The sequence below is a fragment of the Durio zibethinus genome, chromosome 12 (genome assembly GCF_047325235.1).
Source record: "Durio zibethinus cultivar Kanyao isolate XHJ-2024 chromosome 12, ASM4732523v1, whole genome shotgun sequence".
NCBI classification, from domain to species: domain Eukaryota; kingdom Viridiplantae; phylum Streptophyta; class Magnoliopsida; order Malvales; family Malvaceae; genus Durio; species Durio zibethinus.
In genome coordinates, this window is record NC_143173.1 from 1,702,934 (window position 1) to 1,717,531 (window position 14,598).

The following is a 14,598-nucleotide window of genomic DNA, read 5'->3' on the forward strand; positions in this document are numbered from 1 at the left end:
TTATATAAGGTAGTAGATGATGATAAAGTGTTAAACTCTTATTTTCAATTATTAAAATTTAATTTTTGATAATTTCAAATAAAAAAAAACACATGGAAGAAGTTAATTACTTATGGAAGTGGAAGTGGAATTGAATGGATGTATCTTTTCCATTTCATTTCTATAAAGAATTGAATCTCCGTTTGTTGACCCTTTCGTGATGGGCCTATTAACATTACACGTAAAGTTTATATCATGTGATAGATGTGATGGGAAGTGTTGAAGTGGTCTGGACCATTCTAAACACATAAATATAAGATCTTTCCAAAATATCAGATTGAAAGTTTAATATTCGAGAGTTCAATTCTAATCTAACTATTTTTTATTGGAGCCTTTGGAAACTTCAATTCCATTTTTCATTATTTCATTGATTATAAAGATAAAGGTATTTGTTTCTTTGACCAACAGCAATCAGCCAATCACACTGCTGAAAACATTTTATATATAAAGTCCAAATAGCAGATATTACCAGGAAAACATTAAAAAAAAAATCGAAGATTTAACAATTACACAAAACTATTCATCAGGTAGAGGAAAAAATAAAAATATAATAATAAAAAGGTAATGTGTGGAATTCATGAATTATAAGGTGGTGTTGGTGGGTGGTGGAAGCAGCAGCAGAACTCTTGAACAGTCAGACGGTGCTGGAGGAACAGACATATGAACGGGTCCGCTCGGCATTGGGGAAGGCCTTTTGATTGGGATTGGTTTCCCAGTTTTTCTGCCACAACAATCATATAGACTGGATTTTTACAATCACCTCCCTTAAGTTCTAGAATATAACTCAGAAAATTTGAAAGCATCAAAATAATGCATTTTTTATTAATTTTTTCTGTTCATTGTGGATTGAGACATGGCTCTAATTGAAGTTTGAAATCATATACAGTTCAATGCCATGCATGAGAATTATAAACTTCGAAAAATTCAGAAGATTATAAGCATTTCTGTTACAGGGCATTTGCACATGCTGGTTTTGAAGGAAAAAGTGGTTCATCTACAATCAAGCAACCCTGAATATGAAGAGTAGTTTTATATTGTTCTAATAGTTTTACTACTTTCAATTTTGGTAGCTTTGAGAGGGCAGTTGAGATCTTTGAATATTATATTGTTTTGAATGTCTTAAATATTTTATTATTTAAGACATTGATAAAATTAATAAGAAAATGACAATATATTAAGAATGCCAATTACCATTCTATATATCCTCTTCCACCTCACCCCCATTCAATGTTCAATTATACGGCTGATGGGCCGGTAGAACACCTACATCATGGACTTTAATCAAGCAATGGAATAGAAAGGGAATCAGGATGATGTTTCTGATGTGCAGGAAGTTGATTGTAGCTACTGCTTCCCTCTTCCTCAAAGTAGTTGCTTTGTTCTAAGGCTGAATTTGACTTTATAGATCCTTCCTTTAAGTTACTATCAGGTATTTTATTGTTCTACAAATATCGTCTGCATTGTACTTGATGTCGAATCAGGTGTACTATTGTGGATGGTATTTGTACGAAGATTTTGGCCTTAAGAGAACTGTTTAACTGCTGCTCATGTACCAGCTATCGCTGCACTAAGGCTAGATGATTTCTCAATAGCAGATGCTTTTAAATCAGGAAAGTGTTGGGCTAAAAACCCCAATCCAATCACAATAATGGAAGTAAAATCAAACAATTAATCAATAACATAAAAAATAGTAATTTAACGTGGTTCGACTCAATTGACCTACATTTATGGATGAGAAAAAAATTCACTAATTGTAGAGAATTACAGACATACATTAAATCAAGCACTCAACAATCAATACCCATAAGCCCTCTCAATCTCTTCTAGTCTTATGGAGTATTCTTAACCAAACAAACACAAACACAAGTGCTTGCTTTCAACACAAACAAACACGTACCTATATGTACCTATGCATCATACCTATTTGAACTCTCTCAGTCTCTTCTAATCTACTCATAAACATTTAAATATACACACCCATAAAATGTAAATCTCCAGTAGTCTTATAGGGTGTCTATCCCATAAAATCCTATAGCTATCTTACATATTTTTCTCATACTTAACCCTATGAAAAATTTACCTATTTATAAGTATACAAACTTGCCTATTAGAAATCCCTTTCCTCTTAGAATTCTTCTTCTACAAGTCAAACTTGCCTATTAATAATCCATTTTCTCTTAGAATTCTTCTTTTGCAAGTCTTCTTGTCCATCAAGTAATATTTAATCAATCCCAAACAAATCTCTTAGAGATTTGAGTCACTATTCCCAACAATCTCAACCTTGACTTATATTCCATCAAATCATCTGTCTTCATACTAGACATGCTTGGCTCTACCTGCAATGAAAGTCTCACAATCATCTTCTCTTATGTGTCCTTACGCTTCACGCACATCGATCCTCAATCCTCAAAATTTAAACTCGAACTCTTCTCTTAAATCGAGCTCCTCTAGGCGTGCCTTTTCCCATGGCTTGAACTTTCAGCTCTTCTCACGTCTTGAACCTTCAATTCTAATCCAATCCCACTAGCAGAAACAAAATCAAATGATTAATCAATCACACAAAAGGTAATAATTTAACGTAGTTCGACCTAATTGACTTACATTCATGGATAAGAAAAAAATTCACTAGTTGTAGAGAATTACAAACATACATCAAATCAAGCACTCAACAATTAATACACATAGGCCCTCTCAATCTTTTTTAGTGCTATAGAGTATTCTCAACCTAAACAAATACAAAGCCATGTGCACCATTTCAAAACAAACAAACACATACCCATATGTATCCATACATCATACCTATATGGACCCTCTTAATCTCCTCTAATCCACTTTCATGCATCATACTTATGTGGACCCTCTCAGTCTCCTCTAGTCCACTTATAAACATTCAAACATACATACCCATAAGATGTAAATCTTTAGTAGTCTTATGGGGTGTTTATCCTATAAAAACCTATAACTCTCTTGTATATTTTTCTCATCCTTAACCTTATAAAGACTTTACCCATTTATAAGTATAAAAGCTTGCCTATTAAGAATCCTTTTTCTCTTGGAATTCTTATTCTACAAGTCAAACTTGTCTATTAAGAATCTCTTTTCTCTTAAAATTCTTTTTCTACAAGTTTTTTTGTCTATCAAACAATATCTAATCAATCCCAAATAAATCTCTTATAGGATTTCAATCACTATTCCCAATAGAAAGGACGCAAGAATAGATCTTGGCTTCAAGGAGAAAGGATTTATTCAAAGCAAAACGAGATAAACCATCACTCATAACTTTTTCCATGTGATTACCTTTTTTCCAAATTATAAATGCCTTGGTACCCTTGCATTTCAAATTTATATAATCACATTTAAAAAGTAACATTTAATAAATTTAGAATTCAAATCTTAATATCTGTAACTAGGAATTGTGAAAATCAAACTAATATTACTGATTAAAGTTGTAGTGGATAAAAAAATTGATTATGTTAACTAGGAAAGATAAACCTAAATTTTAATTTTTGCAAAATTAAACGTTTGACTTTCATAGATTTTTATATAACTTCATTTTTATATAAAATCATGTTTTATATTTGAATTAATATTGTTTTTTCAATAATTTTCTTAATTTTAAGCGTCTAACATATATTGTAAAACTTGATTTAACCAAAAAAAAAAGTAACTATAGCAAAAAATAATAAGGAAAAAAGTCTTAGCTTCTCTAAATTTTTTGTAATTTTACTTTTTAAAAAAATATGTATTTATTTATTTATTTATTATCATTTCTAAGACCTAAAGAGTTAATAGTCTAGCCGTGGGATTTACTCCCATAAAATTGATGGACGTAACTTGCCAAGTCTTTTTTGTTCTTCTTTCTAGAATTATCAAATTTCAATGGACCATCAAATGCCTTTTGTGGAAAATTCAAGTTGAAAACTGGAGGTCACAAGTTTTCTTTGTAATTCAACAAATTAAGGTGGTTAGCTTACGATGAAAAGATGGAAAGCATTGGTTACCAGATTTCTTTCATACAGAGTAGATAAGTTGGTTTAGGCTCCTTCATTACTTTTCAATGTATTTATCATTATCATTACTTGTTTAAGACTTTGTCATGAATTGAAAAAAATGATGCTGATGAACGGTGATTAAAGTTATATTAAAAATTAATAAAAAATAATAATTGCGTTAATTATGAAAGATATATTAAAATTTTGCAAAATTAAATGTTTAAAATGACATATATATATATATATATAAAGTTATTATAACTTCATTTTTATATAAAACCAGTGTTGTATTTGAATTAATATTCTTTTTCAACAATTTGCTTAATTTTAGTCAAGCATATATATCAAAATTTGAATTAAACAAAAAAAAAAAGAAAATAACTATAGCAAAAATAATAAGCAAAAAGAGTCTTAATCTCTCTAAATTTTATGTAATTTTATTTTTGTTCAAAATTTTTCATTTTTCATTTCATTTTTTCCTCGTTTCTAAGACCGAAAAAGTTAATTAGCTGGCATAAAAAATAAAATTACCGGAAACTTAACTATAACCCAACTATATTAATCAAATCATGTTCATCAATATAAGTTAATTAACTATGTAATTGAACAAGCATAGTGATTGACACAATTTTTAATTAGCTAAAAATAATTGTGTTAACTATGAAAGATAAACTGAAATTTTAATTTGCAAAATTAAACATTTTACGTTCATAGATTTTTATATAACTTCATTTTTATATAAAATCATGTTTATATTTGAATTAAATTCTTTTCTCAACAATTTTCTTAATTTTAGGCACCAAACATATAGAGCAAAATTTTGATGTAACAAAAAAAAAAACTATAATAATAAGAAAAAAGGGTCTTAGCTTCTTTAAATTTTTTGTAATTTTATTTTTTCTAAATTTTTATTTTTAATTTATTTATTTTCCTCTTTTCTAAGACCTAAAAAGTTAATTGCCTGGCTGTGGGACGTATTCCATGGACTCGGTGGACTTGATTTACTTCTCCTGTTTTTTTTTTTCTTCTTTCTAGAATTGTCGAATTTCAATGGACCATAAAAAAGGATTTTGTGGAAAATTCAAGCTGGAAATTGGAGGTCACAAATTTTCTTTCAAATCATGGTGGTTAGCTTACTATGAAAAGTTGGAAAGCATAGGTCACATGCTTTCTTCCTTACGGGGTAGATCAACTGGCCAATTTATGTTTCGTGTTTGTTACTTTTCAATACATTTATCATTATCATTACGTGTTTAAGATTTAGTCATAAATTAAGAAAATGATGCTAATGAACGGTGACTAAAATTATATTAAAAATTAATAAAAAATAATAATTGTGTTAACTACTAAAGATAAATTAAAATTTTTGCAAAACTAAACGTTTGAAATCACATACATAAAGTATTTTAACTTCATTTTTATATAAAACCTGTGTTGTATTTGAATTAATATTTTTTTCAACAATTTGCTTAATTTTAGCCAAACATATATAGCAAAATTTGATTTAACAAAAAAAAAAAAGAAAAATACTATAGCAAAAAAAAAAGGAAAAGGAGTCTTAACTTCTCTAAATTTTATGTAATTTTATATTTTTTTTCTAAATTTTTCATTTTTTATTTCATTTTTTCCCTCTTTTCTAAGACCTAAAGAGTTAATTGGCTGACCGTGAGACTTACTCCATAGAGTTGATTGGCTTGATATCCTAGTCAAGTTCTTTTTATGTTTTTTCTACACGTTGAATTTCATTCATACATATGAATGCTTTTTGTGGAAAATTCAAGTCGGAAATTTAAATTGGAGGTCGTCGAAGAAATTTCCTACGCTTGATGTGCTGGAAAACATTTTTCTTTAACTTTATATATTATGTGTTGGTAGCAATGATCAGTATGCAACCATGAAAGTGGTTACAATTTCCTTGTTTGTATTTCTTCTTGTCATCGCAGCCACTGTTATTAGCTTTTGTGATGGGAATTCCAATGTGCTTTGCATTGAAAGTGAGGGGCAAGCCCTTTTGAAGTTCAAGCAAGACCTCATTGATCAATCAAACAGGCTATCTTCTTGGGTTGAAGGTGAGGATTGCTGTGAGTGGGTTGGTGTTTTCTGCAATAACTTGACTGGCCATGTCAAAGAGCTGCACTTGGGTCTTCTTTCAAGAGGACCTGATGCGGATGAGCCGGTTGCTGAATGGGATGCTTACCTTCGGTCAAAGCTAGGAGGCAAAATAAATCCTTCTTTGATCGAGTTGAAGCATATCAGTTTCCTAGACTTAAGCAACAACGACTTTGGAAGCCTGACAATTCCCGAATTCATTGGTTCGATGAAGAGTTTGACATATCTTAACCTTTCTCTAGCAAATTTCCAAGGAGAAATTCCCCATAATATTGGAAATCTTTCAAAATTGCTTTATCTTGATCTTGGACACAATCCCCTATTTGAAACTAAAACTCTTCAATGGGTTTCTGGTCTTTCGTCTCTGCATTACCTTGATTTGAGTGAAGTAGATCTTCGTCAAGCAACTGATTGGCTGCAATCAACACAAAAACTTCCTTCTTTGGTGGAGTTACACTTGTCAAGATGCTCTCTAAATAATGATCCATCTCCAGTCAGTGTTAATTACACATCTCTTGCTGTTCTTGATCTTTCGAGAAACACGTTGTCTTCGGTGCCTACACGGATATTCAGTCTCCGTAGTCTTGTGTCCATTGATCTGAGGTCTAATGGAGTTGAAGGTGTGATTCCCAATGGTTTTCAAAACATGTCTTCTCTCAAATTTCTTGATCTTAGTAGGAATGCCTTCTCTTCATCGACACTCAGCTGGTTGTCTAATTTAAACCGACTTCAATTCCTTGGTCTCAGCAGTGCCGGCCTGCAAGGTAATTTTTCAAGTGCCATTGGAAACTTAAGCTCTCTTACTCATCTTGATGTTTCACATAACCAGCTTGAAATTATAGAACCTAAATGTTTGGAAAGTCTTTGCACTATGAGGGAGATGGATTTGTCAAATAATGGAATTGATCAAGAGGTATCAGAAATCATAGAGAGTTTGTCTAGATGTAGTTTGGATCGATTAGAGTCATTAAATATTGCATCTAACAAACTTTCTGGCCATTTACCTGATCAACTTGGCCAATTTAAAAATTTGGCATACCTTTTCCTTTCTAGAAACTCCATTTCTGGTCCCATTCCATCCTCAATAGGGAAGTTGTCATCATTGAAAGTTCTTGATGTTTCATACAATCGATTGAATGCAACTCTTCCTCAAAGTTTAGGATAACTTGGGAATTTGGAAGATTTAGACGTTAGCTATAATGTGTTGGAAGGAAATATATCAGAAACGCACTTTTCTAATCTCACGAGATTGAAATTTTTTTGGGCATGTAACAACTTGTTAACGTTTAAACCAAACCCAAGTTGGATTCCTCCTTTTCACTGTAAAAGTATTGGATTGGGTAACTGGCATCTTGGTCCGCAATTTCCTCAGTGGTTACAATTCCAAAAGAACTTGTCTTTTTTAGATATCTCCTGTGCTGAAATTTCAGGTGTCATTCCCACTTGGTTTTGGAACCTTTCAACTCAATTTGAATGTCTAAACCTTTCCCATAACCAACTAGGCGGGGAGATTTCATATTTATTGATGAGTTCGATGGTTGACTTGAGATCCAACCAATTCACAGGTCCATTGCCGCAGGCATCCTCTGATTTGGAGTATTTATTTTTGACTAACAATCTAATTTCAGGATCCTTATCTAATTTTCTTTGTAATTCCCAAACTAAACTGGAAACTTTGAGCATTCTTGACATTGAATCAAATCTTCTGTCAGGTGCAATTCCAGATTGTTGGAAAATTTTGGGAAGTTTGCAAGTCTTAAATTTAGGAAATAACGATCTAACTGGGACAATTCCTATATCCTTGGGATGTATGGTTCATATTGAGTTATTAAACCTTCGTAACAATAACTTATTTGGAGAAGTACCATCCTCATTGCAGCATTTAAATGTTACGCTTATTCTTGATCTTAGTGAAAACCAATTAACGGGGAGTATTCCAGCATGGATTGGAGACAAGCTCTCAAAACTCGTGGTGCTAAACCTCCGTTCAAATAACTTTCAAGGCTATATTCCTGATCAAATATGTACTCTTAATTCTCTTCAGGTCTTGGATCTTGGTTATAACAACATTTCAGGAGCTATTCCAAAATGTTTTAGTAACTTAAGTGCCATGGCCACAAAACCCTCCGACCAACACCTAAGTTATTGGGCTTTCGAATTAGACTTTGATAACCTGTTTTATTTGGGTGCGTTATTGGTGACAAGAGGAAGGGAGGATGAATACAGTACCACACTTAGACTTGTTACTAGCATAGACCTTTCAGTTAATAGTCTCACAGGAGAGATCCCCAAAGAACTTGGAAATCTTATGGGGCTGCGGTCATTAAATTTGTCAAAGAATCTCCAAACAGGAAAGATACCAGAGAATATTGGCAATATGGAGGTGTTGGAATCTCTTGACTTGTCGATTAACCGACTCCATGGTGAAATCCCTTCAAGTTTCTCCAATTTGAATTTCTTGAATCACTTCAACTTGTCCTACAACAACTTGACAGGACAAATCCCATTAGGCACCCAGCTCCAAAGCTTTGACAGGTCTTCTTACATTGGCAATCATCTTTGCGGACCTCCAGTCACTAAAAATTGCAGCGGAAATGGCGAAACACCTGATTTTACAAATGGAGGTAGCAGTGGAGGAAAGAAAAGATCTAAGGTGAATTGGCTTTATGTGAGCATAGTGCTTGGTTTTGTGATGGGGTTTTGGGGAGTTGTGGCTCCCCTGTTTTTCATCAGGTCTTGGAGGTTTGCTTATTATAAAAAACTGGAGCAAATTGGTGATAAGCTATACGTGTTTTGGGCTACTATTGGTATGTAATTATTTGTAATGGCAGCTCATTTTGGTGTGTTTGATAATGCAGTAACTTGATTTGCATGTTCTTAACTTAATCCGTGTATTCGGATTTGGAAGTAGCATTACATGTAATTTATCGAAAGGAAATAAAATTGTGTTAATGTATTTGACTCATATGTGTGTGTTTGAATTTAATTAAATATGAGTTGAAGGTATAATTTTTTATAAATCTTTTATTTTGAAATATTTCTTATTCTAGTCTTATTTATGATTTTGGTTATTCAAAAGTAAAATTTCAAAAACTACAGATTTTTATAAATCCAAATGAATTGAAAGCTTTTATTGTAACTATGCAAAAATTGGAGGATATTGGTTTACAGAAAAAAAAAAAAAAAAAAAGCATGCGAAATGGGCCGGATTTAACCAACCCGTTTTTGTCAATTCACCCCACCTTACGAACCCATTAGTGAATCAAGCCTAATACTTTTTACCCTATTTTATGTATTTTTTTAGTTCTATTTATCAAAAATTTGAAAATAATAATAAATATAAAAATATAAAAAGGCAAAAAAAATTAAAAAATTAAAAATCAAATCTAAATCATCATAAAAAATTTTAGTCGTATTTTTCTTTTAAATCTAAATCATCATAAAAAAATTTAATCGCATTTTTCTTTCTCTTTTTCTAAAAGTTTTAAAAAATGTTTATGATTTAAAATAAATTAAAAAAATCTTGGATTTGATCAAATAATTTATAATTTGAAAATAAAAAATAAAAGTACACATCATAGCAAAAAAAGCCAACAATAAAAAACGATACCATAATAAATTAAATATTTTTAGTTTTGATATATTTATAAGATTCAATATGTAAGTTAAAATTTTATTTTATTTTTATTAAAAATAATTATAAATAGTGGGATCAAATTCTAGTATTGGATAAAAACATATAAAATAATGACCAATGTATATATGAACAATCAAAGTTTTGGCCAATAAAATATTAGAGACTAATTAAAGAGTGGCAAATCATCCAATTAAGGCTGGAAGGTTATGCTTATGTAGGGTGTGAATTTGAAGAAATAACATGAAAAAAGGTAGCCCTTGAGTGAAGAGGTAAAACCAACCTATAATCTCACCTAGAAAGTGACCACAGACTTTTTACATCTTATTATCAATTCAAAAAGTTAGTATAACATCAATTATGCTGGTTTAAGAAACTTATTTATGATAAATTTTGGCAAAATTAATAAACAAAGGATTATATGAAATAATTATTCAATGAAAAAATATATCTTTTTTATTTTATTAAAATCACACCATAAAATAATATTTTTAAAAAATGTTGATTATTTCTTTTATATTATACGTTATTATTAGATAGGTAAATTTTTATTTTAACAGCATTCACTTATTAGTGATACTTGAAAAATTAAAATTAATCCTTGTCAACAATATGATTATATCATATAATTTAAATGAAAACATATATATATATATATAGATAAAGCAATCTTTTTATAAACTCAAAGTCTAACCTAATTGATTTATATAGATATTTTAAAAAGTACTTCTAATCGGATTAAAATTTAAATTTATGCACTTGTAATTCTTTTCTTAATTCTCAAATTTAATTTATTTTGTATAAAAATAAAATTACGACAAACTCAACTATAACCTGACTATATTAATCAAATCTTGTTCATCAATATAAGGTAATTAACATTGTAATTGATCATTCTAAGCATAGTGATTTACTATTTTAATTAGCTAAAAATATAAGTTATAGGCAGGACATAAAAGTGAAACATCATGGGTGATGTAAGAGAATTGTAACTTGATCTGGCCACAATGCCCCGACAAGTATTCCTTTTGACTCAGCTGTTGATTCTACTATTAACGACTAAATAATGATGTTCGACGCTAATAACTTGTTCATATAATTTTACTCTCTTTCCATCGTTTCTTTAATTTATTCTTTCTTTCTTTCTTTTTTTTTAACGTTTTTAAAATAAATATTTGAATAATATAGCCTTTCCCTCCCTTGCTTGTAATTACTGTATATATAACACTGAGCTTCAAATTTCATTTCCTATGACCAAAACCAAAAAGCAAAATCAAAGAGAATTAATTATAAGATCGAAGAAGAATCGTTTCCATAATAAGAATGACTTGATTTTCATACATGGACTCTTCATTTTTTCAATACCCAAATCTCCAATTGTCTCTTGAATCCTCTTCTTCCTATATTTCTCAAAAAATTTCTCACTAGAATCATTCAATTATCTCCATAACCAAACCCTTTCAATGGAAATGACTCCCGTGTAATGTTCCTTTGGGAGTCCTAAATCAAGCATAGGAAAACACTTTTGATACCACATCTGTTAATAGTTTTAGAAAGGATCATTAAGTGAACTTGAATGCAAATGAAGATGAGACAGGAAAGGAGGTTTAGTATAGAGGAGTTAGGAAGAGGCCATGGGGAAAATAGGCAGCTGAGATAAGGGATTCCATAAGGAATGGTGTTGGGCTTTGGCCTGGAACCTTGGATATAGCTGAGGCTACAGCTAGTGTATGATCAAGCTACACTCGCAATGCGAGGTCCGATGGTGATACTCGGTTTTCCAATGGATACAGTTTATGATTCACTTCAAGAAATGAACTATGGACTTGAAGAAAGTTGTTCACCTACTTTGACAATTTAGAAAAGGTACTCCATGAAGAGCAAAAGATCAGGGAACACGAAGATCAAGAAAGAAGGAAATGGGGAGGGAAAATATCCTGGTGTTTGAGGATTTAGGAGCTGATTATTTGGAGAAGCTTCTAAGTATATCTGAGAGTGCAACTCCTTATTGGTGAATAATTGAGTTCAAACACCAACATTTTTTCTTCTCTTTTTTGTTTCTTCTCCCTTTTCAATTGAGATAGTGGAGGAGGACCAAATTTTTTGTTGGATATCGTCTGTGAATTTGTAAATCTTTGAGATGATGTACAATCAAAGTTTAGTGCTATGCATAATTTTAGCCAACAATAATATTACATACTAGTTGAACATTTCTACAAATTTTCATTCTTCTATACATACATATATATATGATAACAATTTCTAGTTATTTTGAATTCATAAAGAGTTATCATCTATGTTAATCATATATTAGTAGTAGTTTTATTTTCCTTTTTGCTTAAAAGAACACTTGAAAATAAAGGTCGTTGCGCCAAATTGTATTCTCATTTCTTTTTTTCTTGGTATAAAAGAAAATATTTTTTTCGAATTTATAAGATTTCTGTCCATATCTCACCACATCCTTTTTCGTGAAAGTAGAATATTAACCAGCTTTTCCTTGAGCAATATGTGCCATTGCCAAGGCAATTTGGACCCAATTTTGAATCAGATGAAGCTCTAATTGAATGTGGCTGAAAACTCACCGAATCACTATCGTAATTTATAACTAACACTGTTTTTAATGTGGAAGAGAACTCAATCCCCCTAAATCCAAGCCCATGGATGTGTTTTTACCATCATGAGCTTTTTTATGCTGCCTATCGAGCTCAATCAACGACTTGCATAATAAAAAAAGAGAGAACTGCTATTTACCTATCAAATTAAAGTTATAAAATCTAATGGACCGGCTTCATATATATATATATATATATATTAGTCAAAATTGATCCATCACATTATGATTCAAATACAAAATTAAATTGGGATCATACTTAATTAATATCGTACTATATGTTTGAATATATTACAATATGATACCACTATAATTATTTGTAATTTGACATTAATTGACCTAAATCCGGATTAATTGACTGACTGTGTTAGCCCACGATATAATTACAAACACTCTGCACTGGGGAAAAGGGTTACGGAATGTCTGGGAAGCCATTGCACTGTAAAGGCTCAGCATTTCACCGAACCATCCCGAGCTTCAGGTGTCAAGGTGGAGATTTCACAAAGGGGAATGGCCCTGGAGGAGAAGCAATCTATGGCATGAAATTTGCAGATGAGAATTTCAAGCTTACACATACTGGACCTGGTTGTTTGTCAATGGCCAATGCAGGACCAAACACCAATGGCTCCCAATTCTTTATACGCACGGAGAAGACTCCATGGCTTGATGGAAAGCAAGTTGTGTTTGGTAAAGTAGTGGATGGATAAGCGTTGTCAAGGAGATGGAAAAAGCTGGCTCAGACAGTGGGAGGACTTTGCAACCAGTTGTGATCGATGACTGTGGTCAGCCAAAAGAAATTGATGGAGAACCTGGGAATGATGAAGTACTGTATTTTTTTTTTTATGTTTCTACATGGCAATTTGGACTCTGTCCACTTTGTTAGTCACTGCTAATGTACGTTACAATAGAAATTTGAGGCACTCCTGAAGGAAAAATTGCTTCAGTGTCATGTTTTATCAGATTATACATTTTTGGTTAGGAGAGGAACTGATCAATTTCATTTATATTATACTTGGATCACAATTTTATTTCCATAGCATGATACTTGAATTATACTTGATCACAATTAACAGAACATAGTCGAGGACTCTTATTCATGGGTCAAGCGAACGGAATCGGGCAGGCAATGGAGATGGGGGTGGCCGAAAAGGTTAGTAAAGTTGTTGCTGTAGAGGTTTGGGGGGTTGCTGGGGATTAGAATCGCTGAGATGTGTTTTAGAAGATGGGAAAGGGAGGTGAAGGAAAAAAAGAGATGGTTTTGGTTCAAAAATGAAGAAAATAAAGGATTTTGGCAATTGGCGATGGGTTTAAGAGAGGTTGATGAGAGCATGGCGAGGAAAAATAGATGTAGAAGATATTTGTAGGAAGGAGGGAGAAGGGGAAGGCTTTATTTTGTTTATTAGCAGCAGCAGGGTTGTTTAGGCCTGTCAAAATTCTAATACCCCATTTGCTTGGTGGTATAAGGCAAAACAAAACTAGCCTAACACTTTTATATTTAAATATATATCATTTAAATTATACAACTCGAGTTCATATATCATTTAATACGAAATAATAAAATTATAATTACTTAAATTAATATCGTTCAATTATGTAAAAAAATTATTACATTTTTTATTACATCAAATGTAGATTCAATCAATCAAAATACAACACGTTATTAAAATTTGTAAATTCTCTCTTTATATAATTTAAAAGAATTTTTTTCCCATGGCTTCTATGAGGGGTTAGTTCCATTGCTAGTTGGATATAAAAAAAAGGGTTTGGTGATACTATATGATCATACTAAGTACAATGAAATCACGCATTGAAATCTTGTTTTAAAAATTTAAAATTTAATTTAATTGATTTATATAATTATTTTTAAAATATAACATTCAATAAATTTAAAATTTAAATTTTAACACCTATAATTATGAATTGTGAAAATCATACTAATATTTGGTAATTAAAATTGTATTAAAGGTTAATGGATAAAAAAATAATTGTGTTAACTATGAAAGATAAAACTGAAATTGTAATTTGCAAAATTAAACGTTTTACTTTCATAGATTTTTATATAAAACCACTTTTATATTTCAATTAATATTCTTTTTTTGACAAATTTCTTAATTTTAGGCGCCATACATACATTAAAACTTGATTTAAAAGAAAAAAAGAAAGTAACTATAGCATAAAAATAATAAGGAAAAAGAGTCTTAGCTTCTCTAAAT

General features: G+C 31.1%; 3 pseudogenes; all 3 read left to right on the plus strand.

Moving 5' to 3' along the window:
* Positions 1 to 5,701: 5,701 nt before the first annotated feature.
* On the plus strand, positions 5,702 to 9,483 carry LOC111297382 (receptor-like protein EIX1; annotated as a pseudogene).
* A 1,507-nt stretch (positions 9,484 to 10,990) lies between these two features.
* On the plus strand, positions 10,991 to 11,971 carry LOC149515536 (ethylene-response factor C3 pseudogene; annotated as a pseudogene).
* Positions 11,972 to 12,573: 602 nt separating this feature from the next.
* LOC149515537 (peptidyl-prolyl cis-trans isomerase 1-like) lies at positions 12,574 to 13,409 on the plus strand (annotated as a pseudogene).
* The last annotated feature ends 1,189 nt before the right edge of the window (positions 13,410 to 14,598 follow it).